The sequence below is a fragment of the Malaya genurostris genome, chromosome 2 (assembly GCF_030247185.1).
Source record: "Malaya genurostris strain Urasoe2022 chromosome 2, Malgen_1.1, whole genome shotgun sequence".
Taxonomy (NCBI): domain Eukaryota; kingdom Metazoa; phylum Arthropoda; class Insecta; order Diptera; family Culicidae; genus Malaya; species Malaya genurostris.
In genome coordinates, this window is record NC_080571.1 from 338,775,287 (window position 1) to 338,801,887 (window position 26,601).

At 37.7% G+C, this 26,601-nt stretch overlaps 1 protein-coding gene across 6 annotated transcripts in view; it reads left to right on the forward strand.

The window, feature by feature from the left end:
* The window catches only part of LOC131431744 (klarsicht protein), a 627,074-nt gene that overhangs the window by 82,292 nt on the left and 518,181 nt on the right, over nt 1–26,601 (forward strand). For all 6 annotated transcript variants that reach the window (XM_058597617.1, XM_058597616.1, XM_058597621.1 and 3 more), the window contains exon 2: nt 8,167–8,295. The gene's annotated coding sequence lies outside the window, so the exon portion shown is untranslated. The remainder of the gene's footprint in view (nt 1–8,166; nt 8,296–26,601) is intronic.

Genomic DNA, 26,601 nt, shown 5'->3' on the forward strand with positions numbered 1-26,601 from the left:
TTTCCTGATAAGTGGCTGTTATTACGGTTCTTATTGCTATCATAGGCGCAATTGCAAGCTTATCATTACAAAATATCAAAACGATCGGGTTAAGGTAGAATTTTAATGCTTGACTAGCTGCACTTTTATAATGATCGGATTTGGAAATGGCAGAATATGTTAAGCAACGTAAAATACACTAGATTATATTCCAAAGAGCAACTGTTAGAAACGAGGTGATCAATAACATAAAGCTGAATTTTCAATGTAACATGAAAATGTGAAATGAAAATAAAGGAACAAGCTAACAGATCGGCTGAAAAGTTCGTATCGTGTCTATGAGAGGGCGCCACTAGAATTAAATCCATACCATTTTCAGTTAGTACCAACCTTCAAAAGATACGTGTATAAATTTGACAGCTGTCTGATTATTAGTTTGTGAGATATTGCATTTTGAGTGAAGCTACTTTCGTTATTGTGAAAAAAATGGAAAAAAAGAAATTTCGTGTGTTGATCAAACACTACTTTTTGATAAAAAAAAGTGCTGCCGATACCAAAAAATGGCTTAAAGAGTGTTATCCAGACTCTGCACCGGGCGAAACAACAATTCGTAAGTGGTTTGCAAAATTTCGTACTGGTCATATGAGCACCGAAGACGATGAACGCAGTGGACGTCCAAAAGAGGCTGTTACCGATGAAAACGTGAAAAAAACCCACAAAATGATTTTCCATTACCGTAAAGTGAAGTTGATCGAGATAGCTGACACCCTAAAGATATCAAAGGAACGTGTTGGACATATTATTCACGAATATTTGGATATGAGAAAGCTTTGTGCAAAATGGGTGCCGCGTGAGCTCACAATCGATCAAAAACAACAACGAATTGATGATTCTGAGCAGTGTTTGGAGCTGTTATATCGAAATAAAACCGATTTTTTTCGTCGATATATAACAATGGACGAAACATGGCTCCATCACTTCACTCCGGAGTCCAATCGACAGTCAGCTGAGTGGACTGCACGCGATGAACCGAACCCATTTTGGGATTCGCATGGTATAATTTTCATCGACTACCTTGAAAAGGGAAAAACCATCAACAGTTTTTCCTTGAAAAGGGAAAAACCATGACAGTTATATAGCGTTATTAGAGCGTTTGAAGGACGAAATTTAAAAAAAACGGCCTCATTTGAAAAAGAAAAAAGTTTCGTTTCATCAAGACAATGCACCGTGTCACAAGTCGATAAAAACCATGCTGAAATTGAACAAATTGGGCTTCGAATTGCTCCCTCATCCACCGTATTCTCCAGATTTGGCCCCCAGTGACTTTTTCCTGTTCTCAGACCTCAAGAGAATGCTCGCTGGTAAAAAATTTAGAAGCAATGAAGAGGTAATCGCTGAAACTGAGGCCTATTTTGAGGCAAAGGACAAATCGTACTACAAAAATGGTATCGAAAAGTTGGAAGATCGCTATAATCGCTGTATCGCCTCTGATGGCAATTATGTTGAATAATGAAACGAATTTTGGCAACAAAATGTGTGTTTCTATTAAACGATACGAACTTTTCAGCCGAATGTTAGAACTGATGAATAATCAAAAAAAAAGGTGGGTTAGTAATGTCACAGTCATAACTGCTTCGCTTCCAAAATTGTTAAGGGTGCATTTCTACTACGATTGACTTATTGACGACAAATATTTTCTACCACACAACTAACTAACACGAAACAAATGAGAGTGAAAAAAATTAACAACATATAGAATTTTGATGTCGATTTGCATATTTCAGTGAAAGAAACTATCAAAATACTACACCCAAACCTGCGTTTACGTAAACTTTTTTTACGTAACTCTTTTTACGAGCAAAATCCCAAACAACGTAATCTTTTTTTACGAACCTACTTTGTTTTTGCATACAATGAAAATCATTTCCCGCTAATTTATATTCTATGGAAATTACTACAATATGGGTATTTTCGGAATGGGTTTCATGAGTAGATGTCGGAAAACAATGTTTGAGGTGGTTTTGAATTCCAAGATGACGACTTTCGGTTTATTGATATTCCTTGAAAACCCTTATAATATGGGTATTTTTGGAACTGGTTTGATGAGCAGATGTCAGAAAACGATGTTTGAGGTGGTTTTGAATTCCAAGATGGTGACTTCCGGTATATTGTTAAACCACCTTAAACATCGTTTTCTGTCATGTACTCATCAAACCCGTCCCAAAAATACCCATATTGTAAGGGTTTTCAAGGAATATCAATAAACCGGAAGTCGCCATCTTGGAATTCAGAACCACCTCGAACATTATTTTCCAATATCTACCCATCAAACCAGTTCCAAAAATACCAATATTATGAGGGTTTTCAAGGAATATCAAGTATATCATAAAACCGGAAGTCGTTATCTTCAAATTTAGAACCACCTCAAATATCGTTTTCTGACATGTACTCATCAAACCCATCCCAAAAATACACATAAAGGTTTTCAAGGAATATCAATAAACCGGAAGTCGTTATCTTGAAATTTAGAACCACCTTAAATATCGTTTTCTGACATGTACTCATCAAACCCGTTCCAAAAATACACATATTATAAGGGTTTTCAAGGAATATCAAGCATATCAATAAACCGGAAATCGCCATCTTGGAATTTAGAACCGCCTCAAATATCGTTTTCTGACATCTACTCATCAAACCCGTTTCAAAAATACCCATATTATGAGCGTTTTCAAGGAATATCAATAAACCGGAAGTCGCCATCTTGGAATTCAGAACCACCTCGAACATTATTTTCCAATATCTACTCATCAAACCAGTTCCAAAAATACCAATATTATGAGGGTTTTCAAGGAATATCAAGTATATCATAAAACCGGAAGTCGTTATCTTGAAATTTAGAACCACCTCAAATATCGTTTTCTGACATGTACTCATCAAACCCGTACCAAAAATACCCATATTTAAAGGGTTTTCAAGGAATATCAATAAACCGGAAGTCGTTATCTTGAAATTTAGAACCACCTCAAATATCGTTTTCTGACATGTACTCATCAAACCCGTACCAAAAATACCCATATTTAAAGGGTTTTCAAGGAATATCAATAAACCGGAAGTCGTTATCTTGAAATTTAGAACCACCTTAAATATCGTTTTCTGACATGTACTCATCAAACCCGTTCCAAAAATACACATATTATAAGGGTTTTCAAGGAATATCAAGCATATCAATAAACCGGAAATCGCCATCTTGGAATTTAGAACCGCCTCAAATATCGTTTTCTGACATCTACTCATCAAACCCGTTTCAAAAATACCCATATTATGAGGGTTTTCAAGGAATATCAATAAACCGGAAGTCGCCATCTTGGAATTCAGAACCACCTCGAACATTATTTTCCAATATCTACTCATCAAACCAGTTCCAAAAATACCAATATTATGAGGGTTTTCAAGGAATATCAAGTATATCATAAAACCGGAAGTCGTTATCTTGAAATTTAGAACCACCTCAAATATCGTTTTCTGACATGTACTCATCAAACCCGTACCAAAAATACCCATATTTAAAGGGTTTTCAAGGAATATCAATAGACCGGAAGTCGCCATCTTGAAATTTAGAACCACCTTAAATATCGTTTTCTGACATGTACTCATCAAACCCGTTCCAAAAATATCCATATTGTAAAGGTTTTCAAGAAATATCAATAAACCGGAAATCGCCATCTTGGAATTTTGAATCACCTCAAACGTCGTTTTCTGACATGTACTTATCAAACCCGTTCCGAAAATACCCATATTCTGATGGTTTGTCACGAATATCGATGAACCGGAAGTCGCCATCTTTGAAATGGTTACGACCTAGAACATCCTTTTTCTGCAAATACTAATAGTTTTTGTTCCATAGCTATCCATTATATTATACATAGGGAAAACTTTTTTTACGTTGAAAATTCCAAATAACGTTAACTTTTTTTCGTCATAACTCGATTTACGAAGTCCCGATTATTACGTAAATGGAGGTTTGGGTGTATATGGGATTCATTTCTGACATCCAGAAGGGCTAAATTGTGGAATTCTCTACGATATAAAACACTGTTCGGAAAATTTTTCGCGAACGCGAAGCAGTCAAATGGCTGGCTTCATTCGAACTCGTTTGGTGCGAATTTTACACTACGAAATGTGTACAAGCTGTGCAAACGATTCTAGAACTCAACTGATGATTTTTATACTTGATTTGCAAAGAAGCAATCTTGATAGTTCTTTAGATAGCATTTGGAGCCATTGTCAGATTCAGCATAGTGTTCCCCATCGTTGTCCACTTTGCGTTGTATTTTGCTTCAATGCAAACGACCAGCAGCAGCTGGATGACGCAATCGATATTCTTTGATGGAAAATTGGCTTCGCGAATATCGCAATATGGAATGAGTAGACGAAAAAGTGACAAAATCAGAATCGACCTTCTCCGATTTGAATGAAACTTTGCACATGGCTTCAGTATGGCAAACCAAGAGTTTTCAACCGATGGAGAGGTCAATCCGACTCACGACTGATTTTTAAAAAAGGCGTACGTATTTTTGCATTTCACAAAAATTGCCTTTTTCAAATCGTTGTAACTCGGAAACCGTTAATTGTACAAAAATGGCGTTCAGGAAGAAGTTGTAGGTAATCGATTGGGCACTCTAAAGCGAAAAATACACTGAAAAAAATGTTTGATTTTTTTTCTCAATAATTACAAAATAATCCAAAAAAGGTCAATAAAAAAAATCTGGGTTGTATTTTTTTTTGATAATTTTTATTTTGAACCAGTTATTAAAACCTACAGAATGATGGCTATCCCATCTGTGCCTTTTGAAAAATGAAGAAGTTACAGCTAAAACAATTTACAGATATATTCGAAATTTCAAGTTCTCGTTGAAAGATAATCATTTAAACAGTAGAACTAACGTAACTACGTCAAAACGAATAAACACATGTAGAATCAAAGAGGTGTGCCAGTTGACTATCTATTGTTTACAACCAACGTACGTACCGGCGAATTGCCTTTACTTACTGCGTAGGCTAGAATGACCATGGGCCATGAGTTTTCTTCTTTGACACTCGTTGATACCAAACATTTCAGTAAACTTTAATTTTGAATTATTTGCGATAATGTCATACAACTGAAAACGTTAAATGATCATATTTCCGAAGATATGTTGCAAAAATTTTGTTGATAAGTTAGATACAACAATTCACGACTTGGAAAACGCGCCCCATAGTAAAGTAAGTCATCTTCACGACAAAATCAAGACAGCTAAATTGGTTAGTCCATATTCGAAGCGAAGAAGAGAATCGTGAATAAAGGATAAGGGCCAGAAGATCATTAGTGACATTTAGATAACACAGTAATGAATTACACCTAAAAGCGTTATTCATGATTTACGTTCATGGTTTTGCGTTATGACGTAGAGTTGCCAAAAACCAGAAACAGATCTAGAAAAAGAAACGGAAAACGAGTTTCGCGCTAACTCGAACAAATGTTGGCAGCAATCTTTCAGATTTTAATGAAACTTACTGTACATAAAGATTTAGCTACAAAAAAAAACACTGCATACTTTGTTTTTCCAAAAGTGATCTAGACTGTCTTTTCAAAAGGGCCAAAATTTTGTTTTACCTATTTTTTTCGAATTTTCCGGTAGTCGAAAAATGACAAATTCTACGAAAAAGTGTTGTATGAGTAATTTTTACGAAATTAGTAAAAAAAAAATATTTTAAAAATTTAAACTCAATTTTCCCAAAAAATAACTGTTTTAATCCCCCTAGTGGTGTAATGTAATGCCTCTCTCATATCAATCATACTATCATATATAGTACTGTGGTTTTCTTCAAAATAAGTTTCTTGGATTATTGAAAGAACAACTGAAATCGGTTGGTTTGACCGTCTACTGATAAAAACAATAAATTGGAGAATATTTGAGGTCGATCTAGGAAATTTTTTACGGTTTTTCACCAAAATTTTTTAGCACATTTTACCGTATATTTCCGGATCCGGATGAAATTCAGGAATTCCGTATGGGACCGCAGGACCTTTCATTTGAATCTAAGTTTGTGAAAATCGGTCGCGCAATCTCTGAGAAAAGTTAGAGCACATATTATCAAGTGTCCAACTTGAATTTTTGACTGTAGGTAGAGAACATAATCACCTATCGTGTAAAAAAATTCATCCAAATCAAAAATGTCGTTTTTCCAATCGACTTTTAATTTTCAAAATCGCTTTTTTCCGTGTAGGAGCTATTCCATTCATCTGGCCATTGTTCGATCTGTTTCGCTTCGGGATTTTATAAATTCTCATGGAAATCGATCGAGATTATGCTTCAGAAATGTTCACCTGAGAAACGTAACGCGCAACCAACGTCACTGAAACCGCATCCGTTTAGGTTTATTTGTTTTGACTGATTTACCGAAAACAAGGATCTTAGCCTCAGACACGTAAAGCACACACTTTTTCAACATTTCATTGATACATGAAGTGCACAAACATTTAGTTTCAGCCTAATACTGTAGAAGTCTTCATCAATGAGAAAACATCAGTCCATAAAAGTTTTTTTTCTTGGTTTATTCGTATTTGACGCTTTGAAATATCTCTTCCCGACCAATGATGGGAGAGAAAAGCTGGTTTGACACGAATGTTGCGTTAAGGATTAGGTTCAAGGATCATATTGCTCATACACTCGACTCGGGAGATATAACCGCAAAAGTGACGTAATCGACAAATCGAACGCCTTTTTCTATACGCTCGATTTGTTCAGATGTGACAAACTGCATTTCTTTTCACACATTTGTTCAATTGTTTTCAATTCGGAAATGTTGTCAAATACCCGATCAGATGCACATAACAAAATCATAACACAAATATATCAACAGTGGATATGTATAACAACTTGTGTTATTTTGAGATATTTAACAAATGAAAACAGTTGAAGGTAAAACTTATGATAACAGTATAATAACAAAATCAGCTATGATATTTTATTTTCATTTGCAAGACTCATGAAAAAGTTCATTAATTGAAAAAAAGAGTTTTTCTGTTGTTTTATATCGAAATATAATGAACAGATTTCAAAAAACTTAAACAAGAAACCAGATTCCTAAATAAATTATTCATTTATTCAAAAAAAAATCATTCAACAGTTTTGGATTGAAACGATGCTAAAAGTTAGCTCTGATATAGTTTTTCTGTGTTAAATATGCTATTTAATTTATTACAATTATTGTTATAACTTTCTGCTTTCGGACTTCTGTAGTTATATCAAATTCAATAATAATTGTGATACGAACGTTTCAAAATCTGTTACGATTTTGTTTCCGCCAGAGTATTTTTTGTTATGATTTTTGTTATTTTAACAGCTTACCAGCCAAAAATATTTCAAGATTTGTTACAAAATATTTCTGAAATAAATTACTCCAGTTGTTATAATTCTGTTATTATCATCTGATCGGGTATACGACGTAACTGTGATCAACTCGACACAATCCGAATGAATTTGTGTCAAAAATCAGCCCAAATTCATGTCAGAAATTCTTCTAATGAAAAAAATATTGCTTTAACGAGACTGGTTGAGTGTCAAGAGAAAATGAACATGAACTTAGCGAAACACCTCTCGCCGATGATAACGCAAATAGGTGAATAATTTGTTGCTTATTTGTTGCTAATTAGTTACAGTAATTTTGACTTTGTTGCTCAAGTTTTAAAATTTTTTTTGAGTACTTCGCAAAGTTCATATGAAGTTAGCAAAGCCCCCTTCCAAATATGCTTCAAAACAAACCGTAGCCCAGTGAATAATTTGTTGCTAATTAGTTACGATAAATTCGAATTTGTTGCTCAATTTATTTTTTATTTTTTTGAGTACTTCGCTAAGTTCATATGAAGTTAGCGAAGGCCCTCTTTCAAATATGCTTCAAACAGATCGAAACCCAGTGAATAATTTGTTGCTAATAAGTATTAGGTCACATCAGAAGAAATGATATGAGACGCGGACGAATTGACCTCATCACCACATGTAACACTCTCTTGGATTTTATTGTTGTTATTTTTACACAAAACCTACATAACCACCGTAGTTCTTCTTATTACTACCCAAGAAATTTCAATATTCAATTGATATGACAAGTTTCTAATACTGACATTTTCTTTTTTGTTTATTCCAGTGATGTTTCAACAGTGGAAGCGAAAGGGTTACAGTCTGCAAAGTCTACAGTCGATAAACAGGAGTCCAGAGTAACTGGAACAACAACCGCAAAACCCCACAGAATAAACTGATTTTGCTTTAGTAAGAGGTAGGTAAGATGCTATAGTGGGATGTTTCGCTTGAAGAATGTTGTTAGGATTGAAAAATGTTCACTGATTTCAATCAAAACAATTTCCCTACGTTTCGTGTCCGACTCGTTAGTGCATAACAATTTGTATTGATTAAAGCTTCAACTCTACGTGTGCTGCAATTTTATTCTTATTGTCATCGTCTTCACAGACATGCCGAGTCATTGTCATTGTCTTCACAGACAGAACGAGTCTAAAACTTTCAAAATTTTCTTCCTTGTATTCATAGTTCAGTTGGGTAAAACCTTGATAGTTCTACGCAAAAAAAAAACTAGCACTTCTGAACCGTTATCTCTTCGAATTATTTGTTTTTTTTCGGAATAAAAAAGATGAGAGCAGCTAATTATGTATTGTTGTAAATAAATTCAATAATAGTGATTAATTTTTGTGAGGATTTGTACTAAAACTCATTCACTGTATTTGTCACTAAAGTATGCAACATCTATCATATTCCTAAAGAGTGTGACCATACACAGTTAATTTGTATACTTTTCTAGAGAATTCGATCACTTTCTTACTTTAAAAAAAAATAGACAACTATCATTCTTTAGCAGTGGCGTCTCGTGACAAATTTGACTAGTTGTGCACTGCTTGTGTGGTATGATAGCAGATGTAACAGTTCGTTGTAAGTGAAAAAGTGAAATTTTAAAATGGAGGAATGGAGATTCGCTTGTGTTTTTCAATACAATGAGATAACGATTTACTTTCGGATGGGATTTATTATTAAACAAAAAAATCTCAGATCTGAGCTTAGTAATTGTTTCTCTTCTTGAATCTGTGCAGTAACTTATGTGCACGGAAAAGACACTAACACAGCGACAACAGATACTTGAAAATTTTATGTCTGATGTATGTGAGATGCGTGTAAATACGCGCAATTTCGGTGCGATCCAACCTGCTTTCATCAAATAAATAAAGATTCCAAAAAAAATAATTGAATTTGGATGGAGCTGGGGACGCAGTTCATTCCTTCAATTCGACCAGATGTGCACGAGGTGCATATGAGGACGAGACGCCACTGTTCTTAAGTACAGATTCCTGTTTGTGTATTATTTTATTCAATATTATTTTTCAAAAACACAAAAGCATTCTAGAACTAGCCATGGTTTTGCACGTTAAAGTTAATTGTTGTCTCAAAAAATAAGCACGAAATTTTAACAGCTAAAGACGACACATCAAACACAGGAATATTTTCAGTGTTTGAGCGCAGTGGGCTTACCACAGGTTTTGTTTGCTTGTGAAAAAGGTATTCTAATTGTTTATATTTTTGAATTGGGGCACCAGGTTATATGAATGTTATATGTTACAAAGTTCTAAATGAGTAATAATACTTGACTTGTATTTATTTCATTCAGTTGTCTGTCTAGGTTAAATTTTTAATTGTGCTACAGTAATATAAGTAATATCTATTATGTGATATTACACAGCAAAGCAATATTAATAGCTTTATAAACATCAGTTATCTTAGAAAAAGAAAAATTACTATCATTTTTTCATATGTAATTTTTGCTCACGATATATTACCACCGAACCCACCGTGCATTTCTCACATCACCATTCGAAACAGCATGCGATATAGAATGAAGTTTTATAAAATAAATTAAAACTTTTTAAAATTTCGGTTATTTCGACTAAAGTTCTATAATTTAGAGTTTCCTTTTCAGATTTTTTTGTGAAATTTTTCTTCAAACGCCAATTTTTAGTTTTAAAATCATTTAACATTTCGAAAACCAATTACTGCTCGCCCAAGCAACATTTCAAAATTCTGAGAATACTTAGTTGTGATGAATTCAATTGCGAAAACTTGAGTGTTTTTGTTTTAAATTCTGTTTAGTTTTTGAATAATTGATTCAAAACGCGACGCGTGCAATTCGCACATTTCACCTTGAGATTCGGTTGCGAAGTCTGTTGAAACAGAATGGAAAAATTCCACAAGAAGTTCACTTATATTTCAATATCGTTAAACGTTATTTCAATAGCGTGAAAACGTATGTATATACACTGAAATCTTTTTTTTAATGCGAGTTTACGTACCGCATAAAAAAACCGCATGAAAAAAAACCCGCATAACTCTGAAAATAAGCTTAGAAAAAACCGCATAGTTCTGAAACTTCGCATAAAAAAGATTGCAGAAAGGAAACCGCATAACTCTGAAAATTCGCATAAAAAACCCGCATAACTCTGAAACTTCGCATAAAAAAAACCGCATAAAAATTCGCATAAAAAAGTCGCATAAAAAAGTCGCATAAAAAAAGTCGCATAAAAAAGACATCAGTGTACTACATGGAGTGAAAAGTCCTGGGCCTAACAAAGAAAAAGTCGATTTTTCTACCGCAAAAACTTTTTTATTTTTTCGCAATGGTTCAGAATCTGTCAATTCTTATGGCTGCATCCTGTTGTTTACACTCTTCTCTAACCACTTGTGCAGTTGTTTATTCGTTTTCATTAGTTTGTTTCGAAATGCGTGGACTTTCAGCAGAACAACGTCGAAAAATTGTGTACAAATGGTGCACAGGACGCGGACTATCACTGAGAAAGATAGCAGAAATGGAAGGATAAGGGAAAAAGCCGTGCGAAATGCAGTCAGGAAGTTCGGTGAGGATAACACCTTTAAGGATAAACCGAAAACGGGTCCAAAAAAAAAAACGGTCCTGCTAACCCTCAGTTGGATAAACGTATACTGAAGGCGTTCGAGCAAAAGAAGGAGGTTTCAGTTTGGGATGTGGCCAAAAAAGTGGGCACTTCGAAGTCAAATGTTCTTCGTGCTAAAGAACGTTTGAATCTTCGAACCTATGAGAAGCAGAAACAACCAAAACGTAGTCCGAAACAAGAAGCATCGATCAGGCCGAGGGTTCGAAAGCTGTACAATACGATTCTTGCTGGAAATTCGAACTTCATAATCATGGACGACGAAACCTACGTGAAAATCGATTATCCTTGCCGGAAGCACAATATTATACGGTGCTAGAAGGGCAAGTGTTAAACCAGTCCGAGACATCGATTGAAGTCGAAAAATTTGGTAAGAAAGCTATGGTCTGGTAAGCAATTTGTAGCTGCGGTAAGATTTCGAATCCCACTGTTTCACCACTGCTTCAATGAACAGCGAAATATACATCAAGGAATGTTTACAAAAACGACTTCTACCCATGATTCGAAGCCACAAGGATCCTGTTGTCTTCTGGCCAGATCTTGCTTCTTGCCACTACTAGAAATCAACGGTAGAATGATATACAACCAAAAATGTCACTTTCGTCCCAAAAGACATGAATCCACCAAATTGCCCACAACTTCGACCAATTGAGGAATTTTGGGCATTAACGAAGGCACATCTTAGGAAACATGTCTCGGTAGCCGAAACCATTCAACAGTTCGAAAAAAGATTGGAAGAAAGTGTCAAAACTTGTCGCCAAGAAGTCTGTACGGAATTTAATGAGGAACGTTCGCAAGAAGGTGCGCCAGCTAGTCTACAATGGCTAAGTAGCAAATGTTGAGAATAATATTCTGTTGTTGTAGTCTAATATTATCAGTATATCGAATAAAATTTGAATATCTAACACTTGTGAATTATTTACAGCGAAATTAAAGTGCGTCCATACTTTCTGGGACAGTCTTTAGAGCGATAATCTTGACCCACCGGTCCTCTAACAATTTGATGCCCTGTAAAAAAAAAGGCCTTCAAAATAGGCTTCCGTTCCTGCAATGACTTCAGCATTTGTCGAAAATTTCTCTCCCTGGGGAAACGTTTTCAGGTTTGGAAATAGATAATAGTCGCAGGGGGCCAGGTCTGGAGAATACGGGGGATTGGGGACCAATTCGTGTCGCAAATCATTCAATTTCACCGGACAGGTTTTTTTTCAGGACACGAATCTCGTCTTTTTCCATAGTTTGAGGAAAACTAGAACTCGTCTGACACGATCAGCTGTTATTCAAACCCTAGTGGATAGATTGTTATGAAATTTGGTTTTGGGCCACCTAGAGGCTTGCTCCTTCAACAAAAATATACACGGCTCGAAACTATTCACGTCTTTCCTGTGAGAGACCCGGATCTTTTCATTTCAGTGTGTAAGATCAGCGCCCTATGCGTTGAACCTCCAACCCAAGCAGTGACGATGGACAGGCAAATGAGTCCAGAAGCAGTGAAGGAAGATGTTGACGATGTTTGATTGCGTTATACAGGACGATGAAATTATGTCAAGACATATGTTAAATCGAAAAATATAGATAGAAATTTTTCGTGCGGCAAGCCATCTGTTCCTATGGCTTGAAAAGCAGCATTTACATCGTGACTGGGACAATCAACCAGGAAATTTATGTGCAAGAAATTTCGACTATTGCTTTTGCTCAAGTGCGAAAAAATTGTTCTATTCTGTTTTGGATAAATTTGGCATTTCGCTACTACTGAAAAAAAAAACATTGTTCACCGAGAACAAAGTCCAAGTTCTGCTCAAGAAGATGTACCCTCATTACATTCCAGAGCTTTGCTTAATATAAAAATAATGGACCATAGTCAAGCTAAACCTCAAGAAGACACAAAAAATGCGGTATACAGCGTTAGAAAAATAACATACGTCAGATAATCATGCCTGTACTGTTTGATCACTTCGAATTACAGATTCACAAAGCGCGGAAGTTTTTTAAATAAATGAGCTTTGAACGCCGGAAATTTTGAAATTATATCATTTTCACGCAGTTTCGCAACCATCCCGTTGTTTTTATCTATTTCTGCTAATGAAATCTTATTCAATCAATCAGCGCAAAAAAAAGCCTTTCATTTCTCACACAACCCTTCGGTAGCATTCCATGAGGAGGAGGGCGGTTCCGACTTTCGGTCACTTAGCGACCGAAATCGCGCATGGATAGACAACCAAAACAAAATTGTCCCGCCTTTCTTCCTTTGTTCCGTTCGTTCGCGCCGTTTGCAACGGTTTTTGTTGTTGTTGCAAAACAACGAAGGTAAAACAACAAACATCATTCCAACATTATTATACCGCACAAAAGTACCTCTCACGGTCGACGCTGGCCATCGATAGGAACCGAAGCTTTTGCCATTTTAATTTTTGACTCCACGGCTTCCGATCGGATCACCATCGTCATGTCATCAGGGCGCGCGGAGGCCACTGACCACCGCCGCCAACATCATCATGGGAGCGTTGCGATGAGAATTTGAAAATTTCGTTCACCGTGCCGTGATGGCATCGGTCGCGACTTCTGCCGAAGAATTAGCTCTTAAAAAATACACAAACCCCCACACGTACATTAGGTTGCGGGAGGAACTTCGTTCCAAAGGGAAAACGGTGGGTCCGTGAGTGCACATTGCACCGGTGACCATCAAGTGAAAGGTGTACTTACCCACTATACCCACACCGGTGTGTGCTGCGAATTGTCCGAAAGAAAGTGAATTCAAGTGCGCGCGCCAGAGCTCGAAACCACCATGCCTAGATAAATCTCCGATCGGACGATACCGTCCCGGTCCCCACGTCGTGAATGGTCCCATAAATCGTGCGGAGTGGAACCTAAACCTTATCTGGCTGGCTATCGTGGATGACCTTGCAGTTCGCGATCGGGCCAACCTCTTCGCGATGACGACGACGACGGAGGTCTGGCCCAGCTCGAGAGCGGACAATAGGTTTATCCGGTGGTTAAATGACTTGCCGGGGTCGGTGCATGCCGAAAATGGAACTACCGGACCCATTCATGCTTCAATCAAATTTGCAACCACGTGGTGCTGAGTGAACTGGTAGCCCCAAGTCTGCTGGGAAAGGACAGTGACCTTACATACTACCATTATCGTGCAACTATCGAGGGTCATTCACGACCGCCATCCACCGGTCTGCTGAACCTTGCTTTCTTAGGTGACTTGCTAAAAATAGAAAACCTATATCAATACCCTTCGCTTTTGTTTTAGCGGTTTCACTCATATGTTCAATAATGAGAAACGCTGGTATATCTGAAGAATGGCCATTAAAATTTAACCTAGTTTATAGAGCACTTTGTTAATTGAAGGATAGAAGGTCTTAGATCTGTTTAAAAATGTTCATAATCATTGAAGTTGAAGCTCTTAATTATTCGATGGCACCTTTCTGTCTTTCTCTATGTAAAGGTAATAGAATCACTGGCAAAACCAGCTCGACTCATTCAACATTCGAAGATCATTTGGCTCGAATATCAAGTTTCGGAAATAAAATCAATGTTGCTCGAATATCAAAAATGCAACGAACGCCAATGATAATCGTTCGCTTCCCTTCGCCTTTGTTCCTTGCAGTTGTTATTCGCATTGAATATACACCCGAATGACTTAACGCGAATATGGAACGAATATTTATACAGCGATCATCGTCAAAACCTAATTCGCGATGATCGTTCGTGCTGTCTTTGAAACAAACAAATTAAGACGTTTCCCCCTACATTGTTACCATAGTCTCATGTGTATGCGATGAACCATATCCCAGCACTCTGCAATTGCTGCTACTTCACGAGATATGATGAATTTATTAGATGAAACATGCTTCGCGAACGATCAACGCAGTGACGCTATTCGAACCGATTCGAAGAGTAAAGTAAATCAACGAATGACAAACGAATGTATAAAACGAACATGCATGATGTATACCAGCAGCGAAGAATGTATTAGTATCAGGTGTACAACTTTGCTTCCGCCGTTTTTTTTTTCCAAAAATCAAAAGCTTGCGAAAAAGTGCTTACAGATGTATGATTCAAAGTATTGTCCGTCGCTAGCGACAACTTTCTCCCATCTTTCCGGCAATTTTCGAATCCCGGCTCGAGAAAAGGAGTCCTCTTTTGACGCTATCCATGAAGCAATCCATTTTTCCAACTCTTCGAAGGATTGAAAATGTTGATTTGCTAGGCCTTGTGCTATCGAACGGAATGGGTGGAAGTCAGAAGGGGCGACATCTGAGTAATACGGCGGGTGGGACAAGATTTCTCATTTCAGTGTTTCCAGGTACTTTTTGACCACTTTTGCGACGCGAGGCCGAGCATTGTCGTGTTGGAGGATAACTTTGTCATGTCGCTCTTGATATTGTGGCCGCTTTTCTTCTAGCGCGCGACTAAGGCGCATCAGTTGCGTTCGGTAGCGATCTCCTGTGATGGTTTCACCCGGTTTTAAGAGCTCGTAGTAAATCACACCGAGCTGATCCCACCAAATACAAATCATAACCTTGGCACCGTGAATATTCGGTTTTGCTTTTGACGAAGTAGCATGCCCGGGCTTTCCCCATGATTTTCTGCGTTTAGGATTATCGTATCGAACCCACTTTTCATCACCGGTTACGATTTGACGTAAAAACCCCTTACGATTTTGTTTTTTAAACAATTGCTCACATACAAATAGACGGCGTCGATGTCCCTCGGTTTCAACTCGTACGGCACCCAGTTTCCTTCCTTCTGAATCATGCCCAGGGCCTTGAGACGTTTTGAAATGGCTTGCTGACTCACTCCCAACGATTCGGCAAGCTCTTCTTAGGTTTGGCACGAATCTTCATCAAGCAATGCTTCTAGTTGTTGATCTTTGAAGGTTTTTTCTCTTCCATCACCATGTTTGTCTTCGACATCGAAACCACCATTTTTAAAACGTTGAAACCACTCCCGACGCGTTCATTTACTCAGAGCAGCATCACCGTAAGTTTCTGAGAGCATTCGATGCGCTTCAGCTGCATATTTTTTCGAATTGGAACAGAAAAGTAAAACTTCCCGCAAATGGCGAGAATTGGGCACATAAACGGCGGAAGCAAAGTTGTACACCTGATAGAGTTTTGCTTATTCATTTTCACCCTTCTCTGTTTCGTGCAGTGAATAGTTCAACGTTGAAGCTAATTTACTGCCAATATCAATGCTGGTATGTAACAGATCGGCTGAAAAGTTCGTATCGTTTCTATGGGAGGGCGCCACTAGAATTAAATCCATACCATTTTCAGTTAGTACCAACTTTCAAAAGATACGTGTATAAATTTGACAGCTGTCTGATTATTAGTTTGTGGGATATTGCATTTTGAGTGAAGCTACTTTTGTTATTGTGAAAAAAAATGGAAAAAAGAAATTTCATGTGTTGATGAAACACTACTTTTTGATGAAAAAAAGTGCCGCCGATACCAAAAAATGGCTTGATGAGTGTTATCCAGACTCTGGCGAAGCAACAATTCGTAAGTGGTTTGCAAAATTTCGTACTGGTCATATGAGCACCGAAGACGATGAACGCATTGGACGTCCTAAAGAGGCTGTTACCGATGAAAACGTGAAAAAAATCCACAAAATGATTTTCAATGACCGTAAAGTGAAGTTGATCGAGATAGCTGACACCCTAAAGATATCAAAGGAACGTGTTGGACATATTATTCACGAATATTTGGATATGAGAAAGCTTTGTGCAAAATGGGTGCCGCGTGAGCTCACAATCGATCAAAAACAACAACGAATTGATGATTCTGAGCAGTGTTTGGAGCTGTTATATCGAAATAAAACAGATTTTTCTCGTCGATATATAACAATGGACGAAACATGGCTCCATAACTTCACTCCGGAGTCCAATCGACAGTCAGCTGAGTGGACTGCACGCGATGAACCGAGCCCAAAGCGTGGAAAGACTCAACAATCGGCCGGTAAGGTTATGGCGTCTGTATTTTGGGATTCGCATGGTATAATTTTCATCGACTACCTTGAAAAGGGAAAAACCATCAACAGTGACTATTATATAGCGTTATAAGAGCGTTTGAAGGACGAAATTTAAAAAAACGGCCTCATTTGAAGAAGAAAAAAGTTTTGTTTCATCAAGACAATGCACCGTGTCACAAGTCGATGAAAACCATGCTGAAATTGAACGAATTGGGCTTCGAATTGCTCCCTCATCCACCGTATTCTCCAGATTTGGCCCCCAGTGACTTTTTCCTGTTCTCAGACCTCAAGAGAATGCTCGCTGGTAAAAAATTTAGAAGCAATGAAGAGGTAATCGCTGAAACTGAGGCCTATTTTGAGGCAAAGGACAAATCGTACTACAAAAATGGTATCGAAAAGTTGGAAGATCGCTATAATCGCTGTATCGACTCTGATGGCAATTATGTTGAATAATAAAAACGAATTTTGGCAACAAAATGTGTGTTTCTATAAATGTCTGAGTTGTCAGTCAACGAACTTTTCCGAGGATCGATGATGCAGTCCGTGAAAAGGAACTGGCAATTGGATTAGTCTAAAAATCTTTGTATTATTCTTATTGCTGTTAGCAGACGTGAATCGTTGGTAATTGGCATTCAGTAGATGACGATGGCGTTATTTTAGTTTTTTAGAATTTTCCGTTCAGTCTTTTTAAAGTGTTAACTCCATTTGATGCGTGAAAAGCCGTGCCTCAGGCAGTTTGTTTTTAAGATATGACACATTACTTGCTGATAGTCATATGTTACCAAGGTTCTTAAAAAATCGTTACTCAGCACGACATATGAAGGAATAGGGTTGATTAATCTCAGAACGAAATGAATTTTTGAAGCGTAATTCCTTCGAAGTTGTTGAAAAGGCCTGAATATATTCATGAAATTAAAACAAACAGAAAGTATGAACGGTGTCTGTTAACTTTTCCAATCTTGCTCGTTCATGTAACCAAAAAATAAATCGCCTGGGAAAAGTGTCGATTTCCACTCTTTCCAGCAGCATAATCGCATAATCTGCTCGTTTTCACCTAACGCCACAGCTCGCCAAAAGATCCGTTTTGCAAACAAGTTCACGCTGCGTTTCGATTCAAATGGCTTCACTTTCATTGCTGTCCACTTTCCGTCCCTATTAAATCTTCATAATGTCAGGCTGCTTTGAGGTAGAAATTTTCAAGAAAAATTATCCGTAGCATGACTGGAACGTAGTTGGGTTGGCCGTATTCCGTGCCACCCCGAAAACAAGGCCCCGCGTTTGGATTAACCGAACGTGCAAATCGCCGCCCGTATTTTTTGTTTTTCTTTTATTTTTACCTCCTCTGCCCTCCTCACCGGTCACGCGTGCACAATTCGACTCGACTCGATAGGTGACGATAATAATCAATCCCGCATCGTACCGCACCGCACCGATTTGGCGGAAGACTGGTCGACTTGCCACTATCCTAACAAGATTGTTTCCACCGAAAACTTCTCACCCGGGGACCTCCTCCGCCTGGAATGGCCAAACATCGAATCGCTTAACACGCACGTCGGCAAACTTTCTGATTGATCGCAACGTCGATCGGTCGGGGCACCACGGGCTTGATCTATGGGGGCTTTGGATTACCCTTCGGATCCGAAGATTTTCGTTTCGATGGTTGCGAAACTGGTCCACGCCACGCTAGTCGTAGAGCGATAGATAAGGATCTTCTACGGTTGCCAGGAACAGGCAGGAAAGCCGGCTCGTTTCCCACACCAGCGCAGTTGCAATCGCAGTGGGGATTTATGGTCGTGTTGTCATGAATTGTGGGGACAGTTCGTGACCAGCGCCGCCGTCGCAGCCGCCGTGATGCACTCCCGGTTTCGTAACCGGAGCGTGAATCGGTTGTACGCTTTTGGATGACAGACGTCTTTTTTGCTGGAGCAAAAGTTCGAACCGCTCGAACTGACCATCAATTGTGGAATTGTGTAAGGCTGCTGGCTTCGGTTGAAAGGTCAGTTATGAAGTTAATTATTACACAACTTGGAAGAATGTTCAGCAACGGTGTAGCAAATTTCTAACATCGTTCGGACCGCAGGTATCTAATCAATCAAAGATAGCGTCGATTTGAGCAGAACGATGTTTTTTTTTCAGTTGGGGTTGGTTGCTAAGCGATAACAACACAAACGGATTGGGTTATTGTGAATAAGACATATCGGAACGGGGTCGAGCAATGTTTAGCGAGTTCGGCCATCCGTGCGCTTTGGTTGGTTTCTTCGCGCAAAACGGCAAACCATTGAACGCTCCATCTGCTGCTGCTGTTGCATTAGATAATCATGGTCTTCTTTCATTCATCTGCTCGCGCACAGTCGCGGTGCGGTTGCGGATCAGGTGAACCATATATGTAATTATGACGGGGACGATAATTGATGGTATTAACATTGGGACTGCTGTCCGGTTTCTCTTGGCTATCTCGCCAGTAGCCGTGCCCCGACACATGGCTAAACGTTGTAATGGTAGTGATTAGATGACCTTGCGGCAATGAAATAAAATAAAATAGAAAAAAAACGTATCACCGGTAGGTCGAGGATTGACGATTTGAAGCACACAGAAAAAAAAATTGTTTTTGTGTCGCACGTTTTTTACTCGTCAGTTTTTAGTTGTAATTAAGTTGTATCAAAGTATAGCCCGTCGAATTACACTTTCAAGTTTTTTTGCGCGCAAATTTTTTTAACAGTGTTCAATTGTGCATATATCGAGTCTGATTGTTTTTTTTTTGCTGACTTGCACCTAATGGAAAATAATTGAATAATGACTATTATTTGTATTCAAATTCAAGCTTGCAGGAAAAAGTAAACGGGTTCATTGCATTGACATAACTCATTATGCCATCAGACAAGAAAGCGTTACTTGAAGGGACGACATTACGAAAGAAGTTTGATTTAGAAATTTGCGTCCAGATGTGTCTAGCGGAAATCATGACAAACTTTGAACCGTTTAGGTGCCATTTGCGGGCTTAGCTTCTACTATTGAGCGGTTTTCGCGGATTTGGCGCGGTTTCAGCTGAGATTTTGACGTTTTGACGTAATGACGTGATAGTGGAATTCAACGGTACAACAACAGTACTATTAGAAATCCTAAGTGAACAAGGGTACAGTATCCTGCTGCGTTCGACGAAATCAATCATCACATAATGATCTCCAAGTTAAGTAGACTGGGATTAAACAGATCATTTTTTTAATTGGTTTCGATCATATCTAACTAGTAATGATATGATAGTGAAAATAGGAGCCTGTGCAACCTCACCATGTGCTGTTACATCTGGAGTTCCTCAAGGAAGTCACCTTGGACCGTTCATTATTTTGTTGTATCTCAACGATCTAAATTTTTCGATCAAGTGTATTAAACTATCGTTTGTCGATGACTTTCATATTTCATATATCAAAATGGTTTTAAATGCTACTAAATGCTCCATCATCTCTTTTAGTAGCAAAAATTCTGTATTCAAGTTCGACTATAACATGCCACAAACTGTTCTCGAACGCGCATTGTCTGTTAAGGACCTGGTGTTCTGAAAACACCAGGTCCTTAACAGACGTCGTAGTTTTCCTATTTTTTTTTCTTCGGATTTCCTATGTCCGAACTGATTATGGATATAACGAGCCCATTGCTAGCATGTGCCGCATATTTAACAAATGTTTCAATTCTTTCGACTTTCATTTATCACGTAATGTTATCAAGAAATCGTTTCTTATGTTACTGTCTCATTAGATTTAGTTACTATAGAAGCACTAGATTTAAGGAAATGTATCATTCGGATGATTTTTATCTATTGATGCAAAAGATGAGGAGGTTTTATGCCTGCTGGAGAACAAGTTTGACAGAAACTAATTCCAGTGGGCTTTTCCTTGATCCAACTAAAAGAATAAAAGATGAGGAGGAAAAGAAAGACATTCAGAGTAAAATCTGACAACAGAAGAAGGCGCTATTATAATTGAAACTGAAATTAAAAAGAGATCATCCTGAAGTGGTCTACCTTAAAATTCTCCTTACCGAGAAGGAAATGTTTGCCGACCAAAAAGATGTCGAAGCAAAAAAAAATATCTTCGATGAAATCTGTTTAACTTCTTTCAAAATCACAATTGTAAGCATTTTTATTTTCACTGTAACATTTTCCGTACATCAGAGAGTATTAATTGAGGATCAAGAGTAAATCAAATTAACTTGTGTTCATTATTTGTGTATTACGTACATTTTATTCAGTGCGTATGTCATAGATTGATATATGCAGCGTACCGAATTAATTAAAGTGACATGCAGAATTGAGTTTCAAACAATCTTTTTAAACAATAATCTATTCTCAAATGAATGTTAAGCCTGTCATTTTTTATGAAATATCAGTTTTGAACAATTTTTCACCAACGTTTGTTGGAAAATTGCTTACATTTTATGAATGTAGATTTTTATTCCCCAATAAAAAAAAGTTGGCAACACTGCTTCAAAGCATTTGTGTTAGATTGCGCTACACGAGATAAGCAAAACTAAATATTTTCTGTTACAAAAGTAGTTTTCCGGAAAAATTAATAGTTTTACGACAACATGCCATTTCCATTGCATTTCGCGTGTTAAATTAAAGGTTCCTATTTTACGGGAATCAGCATCGTATCGACTTGCACTACGTGCGGTTCGATAATGCCGTAAACAAGGTGACTTGTTGAGACACTCTCATCGAAATACGGAGTGCTGGATAATCGTGATCAGTTCTTTCATCATCAACACCAACCAACTGAACGGCCCTTTTCAGGGCATCCGAAATTCTCAAATAATAATTTCGAATATAAAATATTTTGCTAAAAATTATAAAGGGTGACTTTTTTTACTTGCATCTTTGTGTCATTGTCAAACTTATCCAGTTTGGTCTATGATTTTATCATGAATGAGCGTTGGCAAAGAGCATTCCAAAAAGGCACTGTTTGGTGTGGATTATGGGTGGGGGCATTATTCGTGAAAACCGGCCGATATGTTCATGATAGTGTGCCGAAATTGGACCTTGCGCATGGAGCGGAGCCGCGACCAACATTTGCATGAGATCATCGTCAAACATCAAATTATATTGATCGTTAAAAAGTCACCCTTTAAAGACTGTCCAAGAAAAATGGTTCAGAATCTGTCCTGTTGTTTACAATCTTCTCTAACCACTTCTGCAGTTGTTTATTCGTTTTCATTAGTTTGTTTCGAAATGCATGGACTTTCAGCAGAACAACGTCGAAAAATTGTGTACGAATGGTGCACAGAACGCGGACTGTCACTGAGAAAGATAGCAAAAATGGAAGGAATAAGTGAAAAAGCCGTGCGAAATGCAATCAGAAAGTTCGGTGAGGATAACACCTTTGAGAATAAACCGAAAACGGGTCGAAAAAAAGGTCCTTCTAACCCTCAGTTGGATAAACGTATACTGAAGGCGTTCGAGCAAAAGAAGGAGGTTTCAGTGCGGAATGTGGCCAAAAAGTGGGCACTTCGAAGTCAAATGTTCTTCGTGCTAAAGAACGTTTGAATCTTCGAACCTATAAGAAGCAGAAACAACCAAAACGTGGTTCGAAAGCTGTACAATACGACTCTTGCTGGAAATTTGAACTGCATAATCATGGACGACGAAACCTACGTGAAACTCGATTACAAATCCTTGCTGGAACCACGTTATTATACGTTGCGAGAATGGCAAGTGTTAAACCAGTCCGAGAAACCGTTTAAAGTCGAAAAATTTGGTAAGAAAGCCTGCTCTTAGCTGCGGTAAGATTTCGAAACCCTTTATCATCACTTCTTCAATGAACAGCGAAATATACATCAAGGAATGTTTACAAAAACGACTTCTACCCATGATTCGAAGCCACAAGGATCCCGTTGTCTTCTGGCCAGATTTTGCTTTTTGCCACTACTCGAAATCATCGGTAGAATGGTGTACTACCACAAATGTCACTTTCGTCCCAAAAGACATAAATCCACCAAATTGCCCACAACTTCGATCAATTGAGGAATTTTGAGCATTAACGAAGGTACATCTTAGGAAACATGTATCGCAGCCGAAACCATTTAACAGTTCGAAAAAAATTGGAAAAAAGTGTCAAAACTTGTCGCCAAGAAGTCTGTACGGAATTTAATGAGGAACGTTCGCAAGAAGGCGCGCCAGCTAGTCTACAATGGCTAAGTAGCAAATGTTGAGAATAATATTCTGTTGTTGTAGTCTAATATTATCAGTATATCGAATAAAATTTGAATATTCTACTCTTGTGAATCATTTACAGCGAAATCAAAGTGCGTCTATACTTTCTGGGACAGTCTTTATACCCGTCCGAATCACCGACTCCGTGACATCTACGCAGGAGTCTGATGAGTGGTCGTCCTTTCGTAAAGTAGGTGAAGCTTCTACATTTTCTTTTCCTTCCGTGTCCTTCATCATTCTTTGTGAACGGTGTAGATGCGGACGATCGGCATTAGTTATCACTAATTTGACAGTGTGTTAGCGCACTGCTCCTCAAGTGAATAGTTTTTTTTTGTGTAAAATAATATAAAATTGAGAAAACAACATGCATTGTGAAGTCACTCACTGAAGCTGTATGTAACTAAGATTTTCGGCGGAAGGTACTTTATTTTTGGTCAAACACAAATGCAACCTTTCAGGACGTAGTATTTCACTAAAACGCGATCGTTTGAAAATGTTTGGGTTAAATTAAATCAATAAAGTTATCTGAATTAACATCACGTAGTTCAATTTTGGTAGGTCTTCGGAGTTCAACTAAAAGTTCTAGTGAACGACTAAAACAGTGTACTGTTACAAAACTTCAGAATCCCACAGTGGCGTCTCGTGACAAAATTGACTAGTTGTGCACTGATTAGTGCTTATGTAGTATGATAGCAGATGTAACAGTTCGTTGTAAGTGAAAACTGAAGATTGAAGAATGGAGATTCGCTTGTGTTTTTCGATATGGGATGGGATATTTTATTAAACAAAAAATCTCAGAGCTGAGTTGAATAATTCTTTCTCTTCTTGAATCCGTGCAGTAACTCATGTGCACGGAAAATGCACTAACACAGGGACAACAGATACTTGAAATTGTATGTCTGATGTATATAAGGTGCGTGTAAATACACGCAATTTCGGTGCGATCCAACCTGCTTTCATCCAATAAATAAAGATTCCAAAAAAATAATTGAATTTAGATGGGGTTGGGCACGCAGTTCATTTCTTCAGTTCGACCGGTTGTGCAGTGCACGAGGTGCACCTGATGACGAGACGCCACTGGAATCCAACAATCCGAAACTGTCTTAAGAACAAATTATTAATTTATAAACAACGTTGACAGAGTTTATTAATTTTTTTGTGCAACGGAACAGTCGAAATTTTTACGAACATTAGTTAATAGATCATATTCCATGGTCGCATCGTTTGCTCAGTACGAATCCCAGGCCATAATCATCATCCGAATCACCAACACCGTGCCATCTACAGAAGAGTTTGGTGAGTCGTCGTCCTTCCGTAGTGTATGTGAAGCTTAAACATTAGCGCACCTCAAGTGAATCGTTTCTTTTGTGTAAAATAACTTTAAATAGAGCAATGTGGAAAACATTGAAATGCAATGTGCAGTCACTCACTGAAACTGTATGCAGCTAAGGTTTTCGGCGGACGGTACTTTATTTTTGATTAAACACAAATGCTACCTTTTGGATGTAGTATTTTTTTTATTGAAACACAATAATGTGACAAATTTGGGTGAAATTAAATCAATAAAGTTATCTGAACTAACATCACGTAGTTCAATTTTGGGAGATCTTCGGTGATGTTAACTAAGTTTAGCTGGAAGTTCTTGTAAAGGACTAGAATAGTGTGAAACAGGTTACAAAACTTCAGAATCCCAGAATCAGAATCTGTCTTAAGAAGAAACTATTATTATTATTATTGCAGTTCTAAGTTTGGTCACCAGGGAGAAAACACTTCAAAGGATAACCAAAATAAAATTCTGAATATTATAAGCAAGTTCCGACAAAAGTAAATGAAGTCTTAATGATAACTAAATCATGTAATATGGTGTTTTATAGGAGGTTTGTTTTTTTTTCAATAGTAATTACTCTATTGTCTGTAAGTTTTTTTGACAGTGTAAAGCGGCGTCACTACTCAGTATTGTTCGACAAACCATCATGAATAGGTTAACTCCAGAACAATGCTTTCAAATTTAACTTATATTGCAATCAATAGTTCATTAAAAAAGTACGGTTGTGTAATGTCAGAGACATAACTGGATGTCGTGAATACGAATATGACACGCTTTATTTATACTTCCGAATTCGAATTGGTAGTTGATCGATTGTTTGAATTGTGCAACTTTCCCCTCTTTCATTACTAGAATTCTAAACGATGCGCCTAGACTAAATTACGGATTAGTTACATTAAACATTCTGAAACGCAATTAAATATTATGAAATAAGCACTATAGTTCTTTATAATAAAATAATGGTGGCTCTGAAAAGAACCTTTTATGAAAGCGTTGTTCTTTTTTTACGCCATGAATAAAAAATGGGTTGTATAGAGGTGCAGTAAAGTAAATTCCACATAATTCTTTAGGAGTATTATTATGGTTTTAAAAAGAACCGAATAGAAGTCTGGAATAGAGAACCGGATCCTGAGTTCAAGACCTAAACTTAGATCCAATAACAGACTCAGAATCCAGTTTCAATTCTAGAACTGCAATTTCCAAACTCAAATCAGTTCCGGAATACAGTTCCAGAATCCAGTTCCAGCACGCATTGATGGCCAGCAAGCGAATGAGAGATGCGACCTGAGCGTTTGAGGTTTTAACCACGCAGAAGGTGCATTCTCCGTCGCTGCTGGTTTATGATTCCACTCCCACGACGTTTGCTTCCACCTAACGCACGAAAAGAAATGATCGCTTTTCGACCACGGGCCCCTCTTTTATACGCATTCAGTCGAAGATATGTGCCTGACTACCTCAAAATCGTCGTCCTTGCGCGAAAAACCCAAGCGAAAGTAGAGTTTTCCGCGTTGTTTTCAAATTTTAAGAAAACATTATTTTTGAGTTGTTTGTGGTTATCGCAAACTGTTCAAAATGTTATCCTAAATTCCTGATCATATTTTTGATGAAATAGTGAAAGAATTATGTTACTACCATTAATACAAGTCAAGATATTAACGATTAAGTTCTGCCCATTCTTCCATATGGCTAATTTTGAAAAGGCACCCCATAGTAAAGTAAGTCGTATTCACGAAAAAAACCTCAGAATCCCAGCACTAGAAACGGCAAAATGTGTCCAAACGGTGAAACTGCTGTACCAAATGAGCTACTCTGGAGATGCTTTTCACTATTTTCGGAGATGTTTAACAAAAAATTCTAATAAAGAACGGAAGGAAGTAGTATGAAACGGTAGCCAAACCTCAGAGCGCCAACACTCGAATCTGCCTAGTTCATCCCCTCTGTGGAAATGCTTCACCAACTGAGCTACTCTGGAGAAGTAAAGACAGATGGTGTATGTTGAGAAATTATTAAGAGTTTCTTTCCAATTATTTATGCATGTTTTTTTTTCGATTGGAATGGCCCTCAGTTCGATTACCGGATTTATTTTTTTTTTCAAACCTTCATTGTCGT